General features: G+C 39.6%; 1 protein-coding gene and 1 long non-coding RNA gene across 11 annotated transcripts in view; one reads left to right on the top strand and one right to left on the bottom strand.

Moving 5' to 3' along the window:
* The window catches only part of LOC148161729 (putative phospholipid-transporting ATPase IIB), a 127,755-nt gene that overhangs the window by 73,523 nt on the left and 33,484 nt on the right, over positions 1-20,748 (top strand). For all 9 annotated transcript variants that reach the window (XR_015767380.1, XR_015767377.1, XR_015767376.1 and 6 more), the window contains one exon: positions 13,868-14,167. The gene's annotated coding sequence lies outside the window, so the exon portion shown is untranslated. The remainder of the gene's footprint in view (positions 1-13,867; positions 14,168-20,748) is intronic.
* Positions 1,237-13,768, bottom strand: LOC148161730 (uncharacterized). Of its 2 annotated transcripts, XR_015767385.1 has the most exons (4): positions 13,726-13,768; positions 12,112-12,219; positions 2,549-2,724; positions 1,237-2,308 (listed from the first exon to the last, which is right to left on the bottom strand). It is a non-coding gene; the product is annotated as an uncharacterized LOC148161730 (long non-coding RNA). The 2 variants fall into 2 exon arrangements; XR_015767384.1 differs by lacking the exon at positions 13,726-13,768 and having other exon boundaries at positions 12,112-12,679.

The raw sequence follows: 20,748 nt of genomic DNA, 5'->3' as shown, positions 1-20,748 counted from the left end.
CTGGATACACATGTGGTCTACTAGATGGCACTCTGGAGGGAGACACCATGCCTGGCCTCTGCTCCTAGATTCACAAGTGACTCCTTCTGTGATTCTGGAAGTCCTTTAAAGACGTGGCATGAGTCTTTCATCTGTAAAGTAAGAATAAATTCATCCATTTTCTTACCCAAAATTATAGTAAGACTTTGGGGGAAAAAAGTACAAATTACAATTTCTTACCTAATTTCTGATTCTTTGTAGAGGAAGTAAAGGTTCTCTGGGAAAATTAAGGTAGTGGTTTGCACAGTCTTTAAAATACTACAAATAATGGCCCCAGCAATCTCTTTTTAGTTACATGCAAAATGCTATAAGGGTTTATAACGGCCCCAAACTGGAAACAACCCAAATGTCCAGCAACAGGAAGTGGATAAACACACTGTGGGCCTATCTATATAATGGAATATTACTCAGCCATAAAAAGAATCAACTACTGATACATAAAAAACAATATGGACAAATCTCAAAAGACATTAAGCTGAATAAAAAAGCCAGACTCAAAGAATACATACTATATAATTCCATTTATATGAAAGCCAAGTAAAACTAATGGAGACAGAAATGAGATAGTGGTGGGGCACTTGGGTGACTCAGTCAGTTAAGCAACCGACTTGGCTTCAGCTCAGGTCATGATCTCAGGTTCATGATCTTGAGCCCCGCATCAGGCTCTGTGCTGAGTGCAGAGTCGGCTTGAGGTTCCTTCTCCCTCTGCCCCTCCACCCATCCCCCCACCGACACCACTCACGCATGCACCGACACACTCTCCCTCCTCTAAAATAAATAAATAAATACATAAAATCTAAAAAAAGAAAGAAAGAAAAGAAATGAGGTAGTGGTTACAATAGTGGGTAGGATAACTGACCAGGAAAGAACACAGAAAAATGAGGAGGGATGGTCTACGTCTTGTTTGGGGCGGTGGCTACACAGGTTTATACAATTATCAGAACTCACCAAGGTGAGCACTTAAAATGTGTGCATTTTATTCTATGTTACTTATATGTCAATAAAATAATCTTGTCACGACAACTCCTACAGGAGTTGCAATTTGCTGAGGACTCTTCCCCAGACCATAAGAATTGATTTAGAGTGAATAACAGTATTTACCTCTGGGGAAAAGAAATGGGGACCAGGATTAGAGTTATTGGTCAAAACGGGCTCTAGCTTTATCTGTAATATTTTTCATCAGTTTAGCACCTTGCTGTTTTCACTTAATATATCTAGGAGATCAATTCACATCAGTATATAGAGCTGCCTCATTGCTTTCAAAGGTTACACAGTTGTGTCAGCCAGGGTTCGCTCAGGGAAGCAAAACCATTTAGAGTTATGATATTAGGGATATATTATAGAAATTAGACTCTATATTGGGGGGTAGCTGGGGAAGCAGAGATCCAAAAGGGGGAGTTGACATTTCAGAGGAATCACCAACCAGTCAACCTAAGAAGCCAGGCACATCCTGCTGCCAAAACAGGACCAAAAAGGAAAATGGGGGGCAAGTCTATGGGCAGCTGTTCCTTCTGCAGGTCTGTGGCAAAGTACCAGTCAGGAAGACATGGAGCAAAGAAAAGGACATCGAGCAAAGCTGGACATGGGGTAAAAAAGAGCAAGGACCTGCTAAAAACCACCAGCACCCCTGAGTCTGTCTGGCACTACATCTCACTTCTACGCCCCTAAGAGAGTCATGATGCTGATCACTTCCATCTTCCAAGGCTTCCACCAATTCCTCTTTTAGACAATTCTAACTCAGGTATCCTCCAGGAAAGGGCATTCTGGGAAATGTTCTAGCTTACCCAGTTAGCTCTTTACAAACAAACACAAGACAGTATTTCTTTGTATGACTTTACCATAATTTAATCAGTCACCCTTTGATAAAAATTTGGGTGGTAACTGCTATTACAAATAATTCTTGAATATCCTGGTCAATCGCCGTGCACATATGTAGCAATGCATCTGTAGGATACATCCCCAGGCCAGGATCGGTGCAGGTTGATCCAAATGTCCATTCTTGGTCATATGGCCATGGAAGTGGGGCTCCAAACCTGGACCCAGCCTAGTGAGGTCCTTGCCATCTGAGTCAGAGAGTAGGTGTATGGTTTATGGCTCCACCAAAACTGCATTGTCCAGTTCAGAGAAAACAATCCCCAAAGGAAGGTGGACACTTCTTGTACACCAGATTTTCTCAGCCTTGGCACTATTGACATTTGGGGCTGGATAATTCTTTGTTTCCACACAGAAATATCTTCTGGAGGATGAAATCAATCCCCATTGAGAACCCCTGGAAAAACAAGTTCCAACCATAAAATGTTTCTGTTGTGAAAGATAACGCTTACCATGAAATGGAAAGGAAAATTTAGAAGTAGAGCAATATCACTCTGCATAATAAGAGAAGAGTGATGTGGTATTTAAGAGTGACGGCCTGGGTGTAAAGGGGACAAGGATATTGGACGGAGAAAAAAGTAACTGAAGGACAGAGTCTGAGAGAAAGAAGTTCCCAAGACAGGACAGTATGTACTACCAAGAAATGGAGGCGCTCCTGGGTGGCTCAGTCTATTGGGTGTCTGCCTTCGGCTCAGGTCACGATCCCAGGTCCTGAGATCGAGCCCCACGTCGGTCTCCATGCTCGGCAGGGAGTCTGCTTCTTACTCTCAGCCTCTCACCTTGCTTGTGCTCTCACTCTCAAGTCAATAAAACCTAAAAAAAAAAAAGAGAGAGAGAGAGAGAGAGAGAGAGAAATGGAGTGTGCCCAAGGAGGAGCTACTTGGAAAATGTTTACATTAAAAAAAAAAAAGTTTATGTTTTAATTTTCCCTTAGGCTCTGAGAACAATCATTGTAAATACTGTACTCATTTTTTCCCCTATTTGCAATCCTCTCTTTTACCCCCAGATCTTCACGAAAAGTTCTCTACACACAACTGCCTTATTTATATCAGTGGTACTCTGGGGAAAAGAAGAAAGAAGGTGGTATCCAGAGATGAAGAGAGAGGAGAGCAAATGCCTAGACATGATGCTGCCAGGCAGTAGGATTTAGATTCCACACAAATACCTCCAAGAAATCACAGAAATATTACAGAGGAGGCACACTGGACTCCCACGTTGCATGGAATGGGGTGTTAAGCCATTTTAAGTGGATGTTAAAGGAAAGGTTAGCCATAGGAGGTGAACTTGGAAACATGTTACATACATTTTCATCATATGCATAAACAGAGATCTGGAAAGGTGTATAGAGTAAGAGCATGGACTCGAGTCAGGCTGTGTTTGAATCTCAATTCTGCCATTTAGAACTATGTTTCTTTGTGCAAGTTATGAAAGCCTCTGAAACTCCATATCCTCCCCAGTCAATAAGGAAACAGTATCTACCTTGTAGGGTTGTTAGGAGGATGCAATGAGGTACAGCTGTAAAGTGTTTAGATAAGTGCTTAGAATATAGTAATTGCCCTACAAGGGCTTGTGACGTAAAAGAAACCCATATACATCAAATTGTTAAGAATTATTTCTAGGGATTAGGATCATGGGGGGATTCAAATTGTCCACATTTAATACTCATTTCTGAATTGTTAAAATTTTCTACAATGATGCTGTGTTACTTACTAAATTGGGGGAAAACGATAAAAAGATTTCCACTTAGGAAAAACGCAACCCATTATCTTCACAAGCATTATCTTCGTGGTAAGCATTAGGAACCCCTTCTTTTCTACCATAAACGGTCACATAATCAACTTACTAGAAAGTTTTCTGTTAAAATAGAATACCTGTGTTTTAAAGTTCAAATCTGGACATGTGTCCAGTTCAAGATCTATCATCAGAAGACAAATAAGACTAACGAACACATTTGTTTGGATTCTACTTCTGTTTCTGGAGTTTGTTACCTTCATAGGACTCATTAGTGTTTGCATGTAAGAGATAATATGCTTGAATCATACAAATCTTGCATTTCTTAAATAGGGACCCAGATTCATTCATTATTGGTAAATAATTAAAATTGCTATCAACTATAATATTCTTCCTTAAAATACGTTACGGGGTTGACAAATAGAATTACAAATAGAGGACTCTGCCCTGTTAGTCCCATCTGGACACAATAACAAGACATAAAATGTTCACGTTTGGAGATGTTTACAAATCACTATGTAGCTCCAAGTACCTCTTTGACCTTTTATACAGGTTAAGCTTGGTTTAAGCTAACAACAGATCCACAGATATTTGTTATACTTTTGCCTGTGTAAGGACTATAGTTAGAGCTTCCCACAATTTAAAGACACACATGCTATTGTTCCTGGCTCCTGGGTGGCTTACACTCTCCTTGTGAGGACCACAAAGTTTCCTGGGCTAGTGGCAACAGAGGGGAGGGAAGAGGACTTGCATTAGGAGACTCTCAGATTTCCTTCTGTGCCCACGGCAAACGCCATCAGTCAGCCTTTTCTTTCCCCTTCTTTCTGTAACTCAGGCGAATCAATTACAGAAGCAAAAATAGCCCCACTAACCCAGGCAAGTGTGGGGCCCAGAAAACACTCTGGCAGCTTTGTTTTCTACGGTCTGGAGAATGAAGATCCCTGCAGCTTGTATGATGGGGACTATGGAACATCTAGAACAGAATTCGCAACCTTGGATTTATGACCAGTAGGAGACACGAGGAGTATTAAACAAATCGAGGATTAGATGCTACTGTCAACCAACACATTAGGAGCCCTCACCCAGCCATTTATTTCCATATTCTGGCAAAGACACTCCTCCCTCATTTTGGAAATTTCTGTTCTCCTCCCCACTCCAGCCATGTGGTTACAACGGGAGCCGGTATGCTCTTACATGATCCAGCCCTCCTTGTCACAGCTGATTGGTCCAAGGGTGAGAAGCCACCTGAAATGGCCAATTGCAGTTCTTCCCCAGTATTTTTTTGACATGGATCTGGGAAAAAGAGAGTCTGTCTCCCTGGTGGAAAAAAAGTTGTAAAATGGGAAACTCTTAAACAAGGTGTCAATAACCCTATAACTGCCAAGTAGAGAAAGCTGGTTGGCAGTGGGAGAAAATAAAGCCAGCACTAAGAGAAGTGGAAACCAAGAAAGAGGCCCTTCCTCTGATTTGGTCGGCCTACTCTTCTTCCAATTATGGCAGCTCCCCCAAGACCTTTCCAATAAATCCTCCTTTTTCTTAAATTACTTGAATATGGATTTCAGACACCTGTCTAAAGTATAGTGACTCAAATACATTTTTCCCAGCACACATATATTATGGAGCAATCCTTAAATATGGCTTGGGTACAACCAGCCTATTTTTTGACAGAACAGATTCAGCCTGATACTGATATTCTATGGGCTTGATGTTGTAATGGAGTTCTCTAATTAGCAGAGGTTTCATACCAAGTCGGTGTGATAGATTTTATCACTGGGCTATTAGATCACTTTGATGGAAAGACTCTGAACGTGATACTTCCTCTTCTTGTCTTTGATCAACATTGCCTTGTATGTATTAGGTGACAAGCGGCAAACTTCAGGAATCCTTTGGTGAATGTCATTTTCCCACTGTAAATTGTCCTGTATGTAAATGACTTTTGGTCAGATATCAGGGCATCACAGGACTGAAAGAAATCTTACTACTTTCACAGACCATTTGTTGGAAGCCATCTTAAGTCTGGTAAAAATCTCCCGTAATCAGGTATGTGTTATGCAATCAATGCGACCTCTTTAGAACACTTCTATATTACTACCATCAATCCAAAAAGCAATAACACCATTTTCAGTGATATCCAATACTATTACAAAATACTAGTCAATACTATTACTATACTCTCATAGCTAGTTCGGGAACTCTCAAGTCTCCTCTTTCTCAGTCCTTTAGGATAGAGATCAATATGCTTTCTTATAAAAAGGAACAATAACAGTATTAAAACAAAACAGTAGCGTAAATAATAAACCATGCAATCTCATTTTCTTTGTGAAATAAGTTATTACAGTATTGCTGATTGCGTGCAGAGGCAAAATGCTACCAGTGGCAACTGCAGTAAATTCACTGGGGTTCATTGGCATACTTTCAAGAATTTAGAATGACTCATGGAATGAGTGTTAATGGAATGAAAACCTCCATTCCATCCACTCAGCGCATGGCAAGCCAATCTAATTGTTTTTCCCTAAAGCAACCAATGCAACAGTCAGGTATTTATGCAGCTCATTATTTCCTTTTATCCTGGAAGAAGCAGGAGCCTTGAGAGACAAGATCTAGGGAAGTCCTGAGATTTTTCTTTGACTTTTATGAGATTTCCTAAATCCGCACAACATGTTTGAAAGCCAGGATCGAACCATCAACATAGGTAATCACAGTGTTTAAGGGAGAAACTGTATGTTAGTAAATGAATATTTATTGGGTAACTACCACGGATTAAGTTCTGTGCTAGACACTCTTAACCTTATAACCTAGTTATATAAACTATATGTAGTTGTATACAACTATGAAACAACTATGAAAGGCGGTATGAGAACGTAATTAAAACTAATCTGTGTAGTGTTCATCCAACCCCATGCTACTCAAAGTGTATCAGCACTACCTGCCTGGGAGCTTATTAGAAATACACAATCTCAAGCCCTATCCCAGACCTTCAAAATCAGAGCTGCATTTGGATAATATCCCCATTTGTACGTTCAAGTTTGAGAAGAACTGATTTCACCAACTCCCTTGCCTTATAATTGAGGAAAATAAGGCTCAGGGAGGTGAAGTGATGTGTCGTCACCAAACAGCTAGTTACGGACCCAGCTGGGATTCCCAGGTCTCCTCACTAGCAGGCTGATGGACTCAGGGTACTGCAGGATTTCAGACAAGAGGAAGTTAAGTGTGTTTCATTCCCTCAAATGACTATTGATTGTTCCCACCATCTCCATTCAAAGCACACACCGAGGGCCTGAGTGAACCCAATCACTCAGCCTCCTCCCGAAACCCCTTGCAGGCCAGGCTCACAGCAGCCTCCTTCACTTCAGTCCTCCCTGGAGGGACCTCCCCCTGCACAGGTCCCAGTTCTAACCCTTTCCCGGAGGCCCAGCTAAACAACTAGCCGCTTCATGAAGCCTTTCTCAATGACCCCAAACCCCTTTAGCCTCTCCCTTCCTAATTTAGATTTGCTCCTACGTTCTGCAGAGTACATCTTAGTTCCCTATTACAGCCCAACATTACAGCATTTTCTAACTTTCTGCACTATACCTATTGGCAAATGCTTTCATAATGATAATATAGATGCAATCTTTTTCTCTATTGCCCTTTTCATAAATTGGATCCGTGTCTCCTTTCCTAACTAGTTTGCTTTTATCTTATTGTATTAGACTATCATAATACCAGGCACAAAAATAATTCTAAACTCTTAATGGTAGAAGGGACCAAGCTCTTTCCCAATGCAGGGACCCCCGCTAAAACATCCCTGAGACACAGTCATTGAGTTTTACTTGCATCCTTTCTGTGTTGGAATTTTCTACATTTTTAAGGCAGCATTTTTTTTTATTCTGAGTAACTTCAGCTGTTAGAATATTTGGGGCTGAAATCTACTTGCCTCTGACTTGTAGCGTGTGTCCTCAGTTCTGCCCTTTCAGGTACTTTAGAACAGGTCAGATAATATCTTCCACAGGAGAGTGCTGCAAGTATACCAACTAACTGGCCAGAAGTGATTTGGCAGCACAAGGCAGGCCTAGCAGTTAGAAGCAATAAAGATTCTTTCATTTCAAGCCTGTATCCTGCATTTCCTGCTTCCATACTTCTTAATGAATTCATGCTACTAATAAGTTTGTGTTGAATACCTAATATGTGCTAGTCTCTATGCAGGATGTGCCTTTCTGGGGGTTACTGAAACAGAGGAAGATCAGGAGATCACACACATCCTTGACACAATGCAGAATAGAAAACAAGTTTCCCAGTGGAAGCCTGGGGGCCACTGGATCCCACTCTGCATTTCATCCAGGTCTTCCTCAATGTCAAAGTATAAACCCCTCTAGTCATTGCTTCTCTCCCATCCTCCTCTCCTGATCTGGTTCTGTATTTCTCCCTGGGCAAGTGATTTTTCTCACGGCTGCTCTCCTAGATAATCCTTTCCACGATGCATTCTAGAATTCCAACTCCAAAGTAAATAAACACCCCTAAACCCTCAGTCTTTTCCCAGAACTCTCTCTCTACCTGCCTGCTAAAATTGCCACTGGGCGCCTGGGTGGCTCAGTTGGTTGAGTGACTGCCTTCGGCTCAGGTCATGATCCTGGAGTCCCTGGATCAAGTCCCGCATCGGGCTCCCTGCTCGGCGGAGAGTCTGCTTCTCCCTCTGACCCTTCCCCCTCTCATGTGCTCTCTCTCTCTCTCTCTCTCTCTTTCTGTCTCAAATAAATAAATAAAAAAAAAAAATCTTAAAATTGCCACTGAGGATGCTGCCTCCTCTATTAAAGTGAAGGCTGCTCATTTTCCCACACCACACAGTCAGGGAAGGAGGGCTTGGCATCTTGGAGCCTCCTAATGGCCTTCCAGATTTTTGTGCATTCATTCTCTCATTCACTCAGTAAATAGTGAGTGTCCCCTGTGTTTCAGAGACACACCGGGGCCCTTTACCTAGTGTACAAACACCTCTTTTACGGTTACTAGAATGTATTCTAGTTACAAGAGTCCCTAGAGAGTCATGTGACAAGTTCCTTTCTGCTATAGAGACAATTTGTTGTTGCTGGACAACTACAACATTAAAGCAAAAATCGCTGAGTTGAGGGCACATTTTCAGTCGGGTTTCTGAGCTCCATTTGCCTTTCTAGGGGAGTGAGACTACCACTACTGATGATGATTACTACTTCCTCATCATATTACAATTTGGGAGGGGCGTGGATTCTACTTTCACATATTCAAGAGAGTGAAAGATAAACAAAGGAAATTAGTAATGCGAAAGGTTTAGAGAGGTTTTGTTTTTTTTTTAAAGCTTTTATTTGACAGAGAGATAGAGAGAGCAGGAACACAAGCAGGGGGGGTAGGAGAGGGAGAAGCAGGCTTCCCGGCCAGCAGGGAGCCCGATGCAGGAACCTGAGCTAAAGGCAGACACTTAACGACTGAGCCACCCAGGTGCCCCGGTTTATAGAGTTCTATCATGCTTTATAATGAGATACCTGAGGGCAAATACTACTGGAAGATCCATACCTTTCTGCTTTCTCCTTAATGATGCAAGTTCCAATGAAGCTGGTGTTTGCAATCTTCCCTCAACACTTTGAACTATAAGGAACCTGAGGACTAAGGGACAGGGTGGAAATATGGGCCATTATTTTGGTGGCTTTTTGTGGATTTCACAAAGCTGCAAGGGCCAAGTGGCTCTAGAGAAGTCCCCTGGTTGACACCCAGGCCATGTCAGTCACTGTCTCTCACCAAGGCTTCACCACCTCAAGGAGTTTACCAGCTGAACTTCATTAACCAGTCGGCCCTGAAGAGTCTTCAGTCAGCTACAGGATATGTTTTTTGCATTCTGTTTTATGTTGTCTTTTCATCCCCAAGTAAAGCTGTCTGCAAACAGAGACCAATTCTACCTTTTTATCTATTAAAAAAGGCATAAAATCTATACATGTTGAATTGAGACCTCTCGTACTGTTCTCATCAGAATATACAGTTTTAAGAGCGGTGTGCAAAGTCTATTAGCGGAGCACTCCAGGTCATGGAAGCCCCTTCCGACTCACCTGGGGCTACCTGTAAGCAAGTAATTAATAAGCTTTTTTTAAATGACAATATACTAAAAAGTATTATAGCATCTAATAGCTTTTTGTCGCATAGACAAATATATAGTTCTAAAACAGAAGTACAAAATGGATGGGTTCTGATATTTTACCTAGGTTGAAAGCTGGCTTTTAAATAGCTGTAGCATATTGGTTGGCATCATGGAGGTGAATCTGAATTTCCAAGCAGGAATGCTTCACATTTCTGAATATCTGAATAAATGGGTTGTTCAAAGGTATTCACCACACACATACACACATACACACTTTGATCACTGGCAACTTTTCCCTGGATTAGTCAGGCTTGAGTCAAGTATGTTCACCCACTCTGCCTTTCACCAGTGCCATCTCTTCATATACCCGTAACTATCTGGCACAGGGTGAAATCATGATTTAGCAAAGGGGCAAGTAGGAGGCTAAATGGAGTGCTATCTCCCCTAATTGCTATTTAAGCGAGACAATAAAAAGGATGAAACAAATTAAATTAGCTAAGAAGCAAGAGCATCCCAATGAACTGGCCAAGATAATCAACTTGGAAAATTAGCTATTAAACCTCCACACATGCTCATTTTCATAATATTTTGTGTGTGCTTGTGAAACGCAACCCCCCATTGAAATTGCTGGGATGAAGGTGCTCTTCATTTCTCTGAGATAAGTCATTTGCAATTGGTCTTAATGAAGTTGGTAGTGAGATCTGTTGTTAATGCCCTAGTTCATCATTTTCCATTTCAGTGCTAGAGTGTTTTGATTGGGGTAGGGGAAGTACATAAAAGAGGAGAGCAGTTGACTCAAACTAGTTACTTCTCTGAATTTTTCTACCTGACTCTATTCTTATTTTCAAATAAGTGTACTAGAGTATGAGTTTGGGGTTGTATTATTATTACCTTTGTGTTATCATCGTCGTCGTCATCATCATCATCATTTAAATACCTGATCTTTACTGATTTTCAGACTACCTTTATTTTTATGAGATTTAATAATTCCTATTTTTAAAATATTTTCTATCTCATCATCCTTGTCTCTCCATGTTAGCCACTCTTATATATAGGTCTTCATACTTACAAAGAGTTAATTCTTTATTACTCATGGCAGTCATCAAAAAACCACAAGCAGTAATATAATCTATAGACAATAAATATCTATGCTTCATTTTACGCAATTATTCTAATTTTATAGTCCATGGAGCTGTTATTAGAATACAAAATTTGGGTAGCCAAATGAGTTTATTTAATATACTTCTTTCTTTCTCTTTTCTGTAGTTTCAAGTTTTTATTTAAATTCCAGTTAATAACATAAGCGTAATATTAGTTTCAGGAGTAGAATTTAGTGATTCATCACTTACACAGAACACCCAGAGCTTATCACAGCAAGTGTCCTCCTTAACCCAACACCCATTTAGCCCATCCCCCAACCCACCTCCCCTCCCGCAACCCTCAGTTTGTTCTCTATAGTTAAGAGTCTTATCTGTTCTATAGTTTGCCTCTTTCCCCCATGTTCATCTGTTTCCTTTCTTAAATTCCACATATGAATGAAATCATATAGTATTTGTCTTTCTCTGACTATTTCACTTAGCATAATACTCTCTAGCTCCATCCATGTTGTTACAAATGGCAAGATCTCATTCTTTTTTATGGCTGAGTAATAGTCCATTTATAGACATATTGTACTATATATATTTGTGTATATGTATATGTATATATATACACACATATGTGGAATAATACTCCATTGTATATATGTATCTATAAAATCCACATGTCTTCTTTATCTCTTTATCCATTCATCATTCAGTGGACATTTGGGCTCTTTCCATAATTTGGCTATTGTTGATAATGCTGCTATAAACATCAGGGTTGCACTCCCTTTCTACTCATCGCTTTGCTAGATCATAATGGCTACTCAAGACAAAACAGGTATTGAAGCATGTAATTGAAACTGAAAATTTTTTAATAGAAAGAGGAGTAATGAATTTGGATGATTCACAATCAAAAAATATGAGAGCTGCTGTCCTGAAGATTATTCAGATAAGAATGCTTTAATTGAAGATTATGACAGTTAATTTCATTTGTCAACTTGACCGGACTAAGGGATGCCCAGATAGCTGGTAAAACATTGTTTCTGGGTGTGTCTGTAAGGATGTTTCTGGAAGATATTAGCATTTGAATCATTTGAGTGAGTAAAGATTGCCCTCACCATTGCAGGTGGGCATCATCTAATCTTCCAATCTTGAGAGGCTGAATAGAACAAAAAGACAGAGAGGAAGGGTGAATTTGCTCTCTGCCCTCCAATATCAGTTTTCTTGGTTCTCAGGCCTTTGAATGTGGACCAAGACTTACACCATCACCCCCAGTTCTCAGGCCTTCAGACTCACACTGGGACTTACCACTGTCGGCATCCCTGGTTCTCAGGCCTTCCGGTTCGGATTAGAACTACACCATCAGCTTTCCTGTTCTCCAGCTTGCAGATGGCAGATCATGGGACTTCTCAGCCTCTGTAATAATGTGAGCCAGTCTCTCATAATAAATCTCTTTCTACATAGTATCAAGATAGATAGGTAGGTAGCTAGGTAGGTAGGTAGATACAGATATCCTATTGGTTCAACCCTGATTATTTATAGAGATTAAAAACACATCCTTTCCTAATGGAGTATTAGTTTTGCCTACCCATCTTCCTCTTGATTTATCTTCATGGAGCTATTTTTTCCCCCACCAAGTATTTGACTCCACTCCCAAAGAAAATAGTTTCTATAGCCTTTTCCTTGTATATGTGAATAAGCTACATTCTGAACTTGGAGCAAGATTGAGTCATCTCAGAACTGTCAGACCAGAATTTCAGAGATCTCATATGTATCATGGAGTAGCTTAACAGTAGGGGTTCTATGGGCCTTGGGTTGTAGAAAAGTACAAACTTATGCCTGGTACTGAGAAAGCCAATTTTCAAACGAAATAGTGCTCTGCATATTCAGTCTTATTTATTCTTTATCATTTGAGAAGAAAAAAAAAAAAGGAAGACCAAATGAAGAGGGAAACTCTACATCAAAATGAGAAGATGATACTTCAGGCCAAGTGTCTGGCATTAGTATTAATTTCAGCTAAATAGATAATGCCTAATGGCTTGCAATTAGATTAAAATACACTTTCACTAGAAAGACAAAGAGGTCTTCTTACCTTTTGAAGTAGAGATCAATAGGGACTTTTGGTAGATACACAATTGTGAATTAATATTAACTTCGGTACACATTTTGAATTTCTTCATCAGAGATAGAATAATACATGTCCCTGGCTTACAAGTGTATTAAAACAATTAAAATGACAAGTACATTCACTCAACTGTCACGCCACCAGATGCATTTCTGCTTCATTAGGAGTCAGCACAGTAGATGTTCAGTAAGACAAACATCTATTAGTAAATTAGAGTTATTGGTATATTATTCTACATACATTCAAGTTGTTTTGTTGCCTTTGTTAAGTTTCCCCAAATATTTACTGAGTGCCTGCTATTTCCCAGGGTATGGTATTTATTCTGGGGATACAGTATAAGGATGAGTTAGACAGAGCCCCTGCCCCCAAAGAGCTCACAGGCGTGAAGTGTGATGACAGACAAGGAAATGACAAGCTGGGAAATGGAGTGTGTATGTTGTAAAAGATAAAGTAGAATATTTGTACTTTCAAACAACTTAATCCATTTTGTTCCTCTGAGTTGTAGCTCATTCTTCATTATTTGTTAAATCTTACAGTTGCCTTACAGTAAAAGGAAAAATGATGAACGATAAACATCTATAGAATCCCAACTATATTCCAGGTATTTTACATTTAAAAATAACGCAACCTTGTCTCAGAATCACAGGCCTTAAGAGCCGAAAGAAAACTTGTATTTTAAAAAAGACTTAACATTAAAAACTAGCATGACAGAAGAAGAAAAGGTAAAGACAAGTTTGAGAAACCTTAATCTAGGTCACATGTTAAATATATGGGCTTTCATGGTCTCTTCTGGGTACCTCGGATGGATAAAAGATGGCTGCGAATTCTTTGCCACTCTGTCCATTAAGACACAGACCCATTCTCCTTGAATCTGGGTGGTCTCTGTCACAATGTTGACCAATAGAATACAGCAGAAATCATGCTATGCTACTCTTCCAGGCCTAGACCATAAGAAACTGGCAGCTTCCACTTCCTCTCTCTAAGAACACTCAACTCTTGCAATACAGCCACTGTCCTGTGAGGAAGCCTAAGCAACCCTATGTGGAGAGGAACCAAGGATCCTGACCAATAGCCCCAGTCAAGCTCCCAGCTGACAGCCAATACCAAATTGCCAGCCATGTAAGTGACCACGTTGGAAGGGAATCCCCCAGCACCAATCTAGCTACCTCTGCTGACACCATCTGGAGCAAATGCAAGCTGCCCAGAGGAGCCCCTCCTGAATTCTTAACCCACAAAATTGTGAGTAAAATACAGCTGTCTTTTGGGGCAGGTGGTGGGGACGGGGGTGTCAACTGTTTACATAGTAATAGATCATGAGAATAGAACCTGATCATGATTAATATCATCACCTCCATGTAAAGTGGTTAAAAGTCAGGTTCTGAAGTCAAACTGCCTGAGATCTAGCTGTGTGACCTCAAGACAATTTAATCTCTGTGTCTCAGATCCTTCTTCTATAATATTCGGTTAATTATAACCTAAGTCTTAGGACTTTTTGAAAGAATTAAATGAAACAATTCACATAAAGCACTTAGAAACTGCCTAATGCATAACAGTATTGAAAATTCACTATTATTATTGTGAGAAAATGCTGAATTAGAAACTACTGACTTTTAAATGGACTTTGAGAACACATCTGTCACAGCTTGGAAGCTTGTCTGTCTGTATATTAGAATCTTCAGCTTTACTCTGCTCAGCCTCCCATATAAAATAATAAGCATTTCAATGACTGTCTCCCTCCGGGTTAATGTGGTGTTATCCCAAGCTCTTATATTTCATGTACTGTGAAAATATTGTTTCAAGAAATGGTCTGCTCATCAAAACCGTGTATCTCAATTGTGTTAAGTATATAATGACTTGCCATGTTAGCAAGATAAATCCAGGGTTAATTTAATGTAGGTATCTGAGATTTATTTTATTTTTTCTGGCTCTGTGAATTGAAACATTTCTTCCAGTTAATTTTTTTTCTGTGTTTAGTTAGAAGCGTTATTCCAACAAGCAGATTGACAGATCAAATACCAGTTTCCAAAATTCTGAATTGTTTAAATTGAGCAAGAGTTCCATCCTCATGAGCATTCTGAAAATTATTTATATTGCTCTTAAATGTTACTGAATTCTGCTGCTATGAACCAGATAACCTAGGGTTTGTCTTAGGGTTCAAAATTATTTTTGAACAATTCTGCTAGCCATAACCTATGAGATTACTTGTGGGGAGAAAAATCAAAGAAAGCTAACAACAACAACAACAACAAAAACACACAGTCAAACAAAACACACAAAATACCACACATGCGATTTTTTTTTACAAACACAAGTTTGCAAATTGAGGTCTGATTAATAAATTAGTCTCATTAAATTACGGTTGTTAATCTAAAAACAACCTCCCTGTGACACATGAGTATATGTAGGAACATATTCTAAGTTGATTGTTGTCAGGAACTCAGACTAGTATCACATGTCAATTTGTATTACTTTCCTTACAGATCATGAATGGCTTTACTTGAAATATCTTAATTTGTGCATCAGGTTCTCTAAATGGGAAAATTCCCTGAATATTTGTGCAAAATGAAGGCAAAGAACACTATAAATTGAAAGGCAATAAAAGGAGTTTATTTCCAAGCCACAGCTTGGAATCATCTCTGTTTTGAATGTTGCTGGCAAAGAATGCATTCTTGATTAGGCTTTGTTGATAGGCAAAATGTAGAACACATTTCCAGTTCCCTAAGTCTCTGAGACTCTAGAAATCCAATTCTGAGCTACATAAAATAGCTCAGCACAATTCTCCCCTCCCCCTGCCCAAAAAAGCAGTACTTAACAAGGATAGAGCTGACAGCACGTAAGAGAACTAATGATTTCTAGAGTGATCCGAATATATATACAAACTTTTTAAAAAAATTGATGTTTAAAAAAACATCATGGAGGAGAGAAAGATGAAATTGTCTTTGTTTTTCTTTTTTTTTATTTAAATTTTACTTGGTTAACATACAATGCAATATTGGTTTCAGGAGGAGAATTCAGTGATTCATCACTTATATACAACACCTGGTACTCATCATGACAAGTGCCCTCCCCTTAGTACCCATCACCCATCTAGCCCATCCCCACCCACCCACCTCCCTCCATCAACCCTCAGTTTATTCTCTATTGTTAAGAATCTCTTATGACTGGGCGCCTGGGTGGCTCAGATGGTTAAGCATCTGCCTTCGGCTCAGGTCATGATCCCAGGGTCCTGGGATCGAGTCCCGCATCGGGCCTCCTGCTCCTTGGGAGCCTGCTTCTCTCTCTCTCTCTCTCTCCCTCTCTCTCTCATGAATAAATAAAGAAAATCTTTAAAAAAAAAAAAAAGAATCTCTTATGACTTGCCTCCTTCTCTTTTTCTTTCCCCCCCTCCCATATGTCCATTTGTTTTCTTTCTTAAAGTCCACATATGAGTGAAATCATATGGTATTTGTCTTTCTCTGACTGATTTCACTGAGCGTAATACACTCTAGCTCCATCCACGTGGTTGCAAATGGCAAAAGGTCTTAGTAAGAAGTCCACCTCTGCCAATGACAAAGGAGAAAGAGGAAAAATGTGCAAGGACCGAGAGGCCAATGTTTGGAGAGGGGAGCTAGGAAGTATTCATGATCGAATTATATCACGTGCTATCAGAATTGCTTCTAGAGCAGCGGTGCCAGAAGTTGCTACCCCTAAAATCTGCAGATATCTTATAAAAGTAAGAACGAGAATGACTGGAATTAGTTCCCGGTTCCATCACTGGCCAATTGTATGATCGTCGAAATATCATTAAATATTCTTCGTTTCCCCAGCTATATATTAACAGCAATTACCACATGCCCGCTACTTGTCCTACTGAAATCCCATGAACTAAAATTCCTTGAAAGTCGTATGTCACTTAAATGATACAGCTTCACGGTTATCATTTTTGTCATCCCCATTCCCAAAGCCCATCCTAGGAGTGAACCTTCACAGGCACTGAGGCCTCGCCCTTTCTTCCAGTGCTGATTCCTCGGCGTCTTGTTAGTTCTGCTTCTTCCATTGAGGGCAGGCTCAGAACCTCCCACAGAACCACAGAGAATGTCACCAGTTTCCTTGTTGTTATTGTTGTCATTGACCCTGACCGACAGGTCCCATTCTCGGCAGCCCCCTCCTCTAGGGCTCCACCTCTCACAGGGCTACAACAGGTCTGTCATCAGATTACCTCCAGATACACGGTCCCCCCACAAACATTAAGTCTAATGAAAACACTACCAAAAGGTATTAAAAGGTGAGCCTGCATGTTTTACTTTCCCCTAGAGCCTTACTCTTGGTGATTTACATAACGGCTTCAGAATATTCAAAATCCATTTATAAATGTCACCATTTGCAGAGATTATTTGTATATTGCTCTTAATTAACTTCAACTTCAAAATCTAGTTGGCTAGGATCAGGGGGTTTTGTGCATCCTCTCTCCTGTCTCACTCGGCACTGGTTTACTTATGTTCCCAGCTTGCTCTCACCTAGATCAAAAGAGGGAGAGAGGACCTGAGAAGGACTATCATCATAAATGAAATCCGTTTGCTCGTTCTGTGGCTCCCCATTCCGTGTGCGTTTTCAGTTTGTATTGTAGATATACTGAATGCGCAACATGTCTAGTCTACGTATGATAATGCATCCAGGGTACTGCAGACACGTAAATATTAAAACAACAACTGTGTTATTTAAAAACTGAACCTAGTTTCTAGCGCAACATTTTGTCTCAAGAGAATGTAGAACAAATAACTCACAGTATGTTTTTAATGGTCTACACTCTTTCAGAAACCATAGCAAGAGAAAAAGGTCATCCTAACCATTTACTCATAAAATAAGAGTCACACTAATTTTAAGATTGATGAAAATCACGAGATAGTATCATCTACAATCAGAATAAGCAAAGAGAAATTCAAGAGATGACAGATTCATGGAAAAACAAAACTAGCTACAGAAAACCTCGTGCATATCATTTGATTTTTTGATGCTCACTTGAAAAATTTTCAAATAGCGCTACAAGTATACAGCAAAAACAAGCTAAAGTGCATCTTTCTTCTTCACAACCCTTCAACCAAGTCCCACTCCCCTGTCATGGTGGCCCTACTCAGAACTTAGTATGCAGATGTTTTCAAAACAGTTTAATGCCATACATACACTACTATGTATATACGATGTTCATAAAATATAATCATACAAATAATATATATATGGATGTACACATTCATGCATTTACTTAATGATTTTCCTTTTGATGATCATAAAGGTTGTTGAATATCTTAACAAATACACCTTTGGGCATATTCAAAGGATACACTTTAATTTTGGTATTTACAGCCAAATTTGCCTTCCAAATAATGACTAAGGCAATTAAACTCTTACTAACTGTGTGGAAGTGAACATTTTCCTCCATTTATCCACAGTGGACACTGTGTCACCATTCCTGTTTTCCAGTACAATTAGGAAGTTATTCTTTATTCTATAATTTCAGTGGAAACTTGGAAAAGAGCAGAGATAAAGTATATGCTCAGTCTTTTATCTTTTACTACAGGTACCACTAAGTGAAGTATCTAAAACCAGGAACAAAATATATAAATCTTTTCTCTGAGCAAAATTTGGTTAAACACACACATGGTTATCTCTAAAATATCCCAAAGGGGATGGAGTGACAATCTGGAATTCTTATAATATACAAAAGGGCCATTAGGTGGCAAATACCAGAAAGCCACAGTTGCTTCTGAAATTTTATGTAGTTCAAACCACAAGCTCTAGAGAAATAGAGAAGATTTTAAGATTGGAGATACTTTGGTATTTAAGAGCACCACTCTCCCCCCTCCAAAAATAACCTGCCATAAGAGGTTGTGGAGATAAAATATAGAATAATGACATTTATTTTGAGGTCTGGTTATGAGTAAAAATCCAAACAACTTTATTACTGTAACAATTCAACACAATCATGCCTTATGGCACTAACCATGAACAATTTGTCCAGCTTTTGTCTGAGTGGAGACAACATAGTAAGAAAGACACAAAACCAACTTCTACAGGAGCTATTTATAAAGCAAAAAGAATTAAAACGTGTCCATTTGCACATTGTGCTCAGTAGAACAGAATGGTGAGACTGAAAATATACCAACTATACTGTTTAAACATGAATACATTATAAAAGAGCATGTTATAAATAGGTGAGAATTATGGAACAAATGGTTTTGGGTGATTAAATCAAAATTCCATTAAAATAGGGATTTTCACTTTATGCCATTTAAGAAAATAAACTCCAGATAGATTAGAGAGATAAGGATAGAAAAGATAATACTTTGAAAAATTAGCAGATAGAGAATAGAATGATTGTCAGATCGACGGAGAACGTCAACTTTCCTATCCTTGAAATGTAGAGGTCACAAAGGTAAAGCTGACATTCAAATAAGAAAAACTGTCCATAAGTGATAGTAGCATTGCTATTTTTAAGAAGAACATCAAGGCCAAGGCTATAAACAACAACTCACAGAAAGAGTAAATACACACAAAGGAGCAAAGGTCATTCCTGCTGGTATTCATAACAAACATGAGGCACTGAGCCCGCTTACAGTGGCTAAAACTGTTGTATAACCCTTTTGGAAAGCAACGTGACCCTACCAATAAAGAGCCAGTAAATTGTACATACATTTTAATTAATAATAAGTATTCTAGAAATTTATCCTAGGAAATAAAATAAAACCACTATTTACTGTGCTCGGTACCTTACATACATTATCTTATTTAATTCAACAAGAGAATAAACCTCATAAGCACAGATATATTCTTTGTAGTGCTTCCTGCAAAAGGACAAACATTCTAAATGCCAACCACAGGAGAAAACATTAAAAGTATGGTCCACTGGCACAGAATGCACCCATTTAAGACAACAACAACAAAAACCATTTTGAAGCCTAAATAGATGTGCACAGTGATACCATAAAAATTATTTACTTGAGGGAGTTCCAGCTTTCTCCCCTCTCTGTCTCATAACTTGTACACATTCTCATATCTGTGTACCTTGTACAAATGTTTCCTTGGACAAATTCACCCTAGAATCAGAGTTAAGGTCATGGCGGGGGGGGGGGGCGGTGGTACAGGAAGAGACTCATCCTCCCAGAACACACATTTTGCTGTGGGAGAGAGCGGTCACTGTTGGAGGGTTCCAGCTGGAAGGCGGCAAGAGACTACTGAGGGACCGAGGAGATAAGAGCAAGATGAGAGAAAGCAAGTTCTACTGAGGGTGCAAGAATGAGAAGCTCCCTGGAGTTTCTAAGTGTTGAAAACAGGGGGAAACACTAGACTTCAGCAAGATTTGCTGACGTCTAAGGACATCTGCTCTGTTTAATGTGAATCAAGTTTGAAATTCCTTTCTGGGCTCCCCTTTTAAAGATTTTATTTTATTTTATTTTATTTTAGAGCACACATGGGGGGGCAAAGAGGGAGGGAGAGAATCTGAAGCAGACTCTGTGCTGACTGTGGAGCCTGATGCAGGGCTCGATCTCACGACCCTGAGATCATGACCTGAGCCGAAATCAAGAGTCAGACACTTCACGGACTGAACCACCCAGGTACCCCTGGGTTCCCCTTTAAAAAAAAAAAAAAGACCTAGTTTAGGCTACATGAGTTTATGGTCGGTTATTCATTGATACAGAAAATGTTTATGGTGTAACTGCCCCTCGCTTACTGGAAAGAATAGGAAATGGCCCAGTAGGAGTTGCTTGGGAGGAACATTACACTGGTGTGGGGAGCTTATGGGGCATCCCAAATGCCCACATTCTGAGATCTGAGACCTCAAATTT

Source organism: Eumetopias jubatus, unplaced genomic scaffold (genome assembly GCF_037043125.1).
Source record: "Eumetopias jubatus isolate StellerSeaLion01/CBP00866 unplaced genomic scaffold, mEumJub1_p1.0 scaffold_80, whole genome shotgun sequence".
NCBI lineage: Eukaryota > Metazoa > Chordata > Mammalia > Carnivora > Otariidae > Eumetopias > Eumetopias jubatus.
This window is presented reverse-complemented; position numbering and strand designations above follow the sequence as displayed.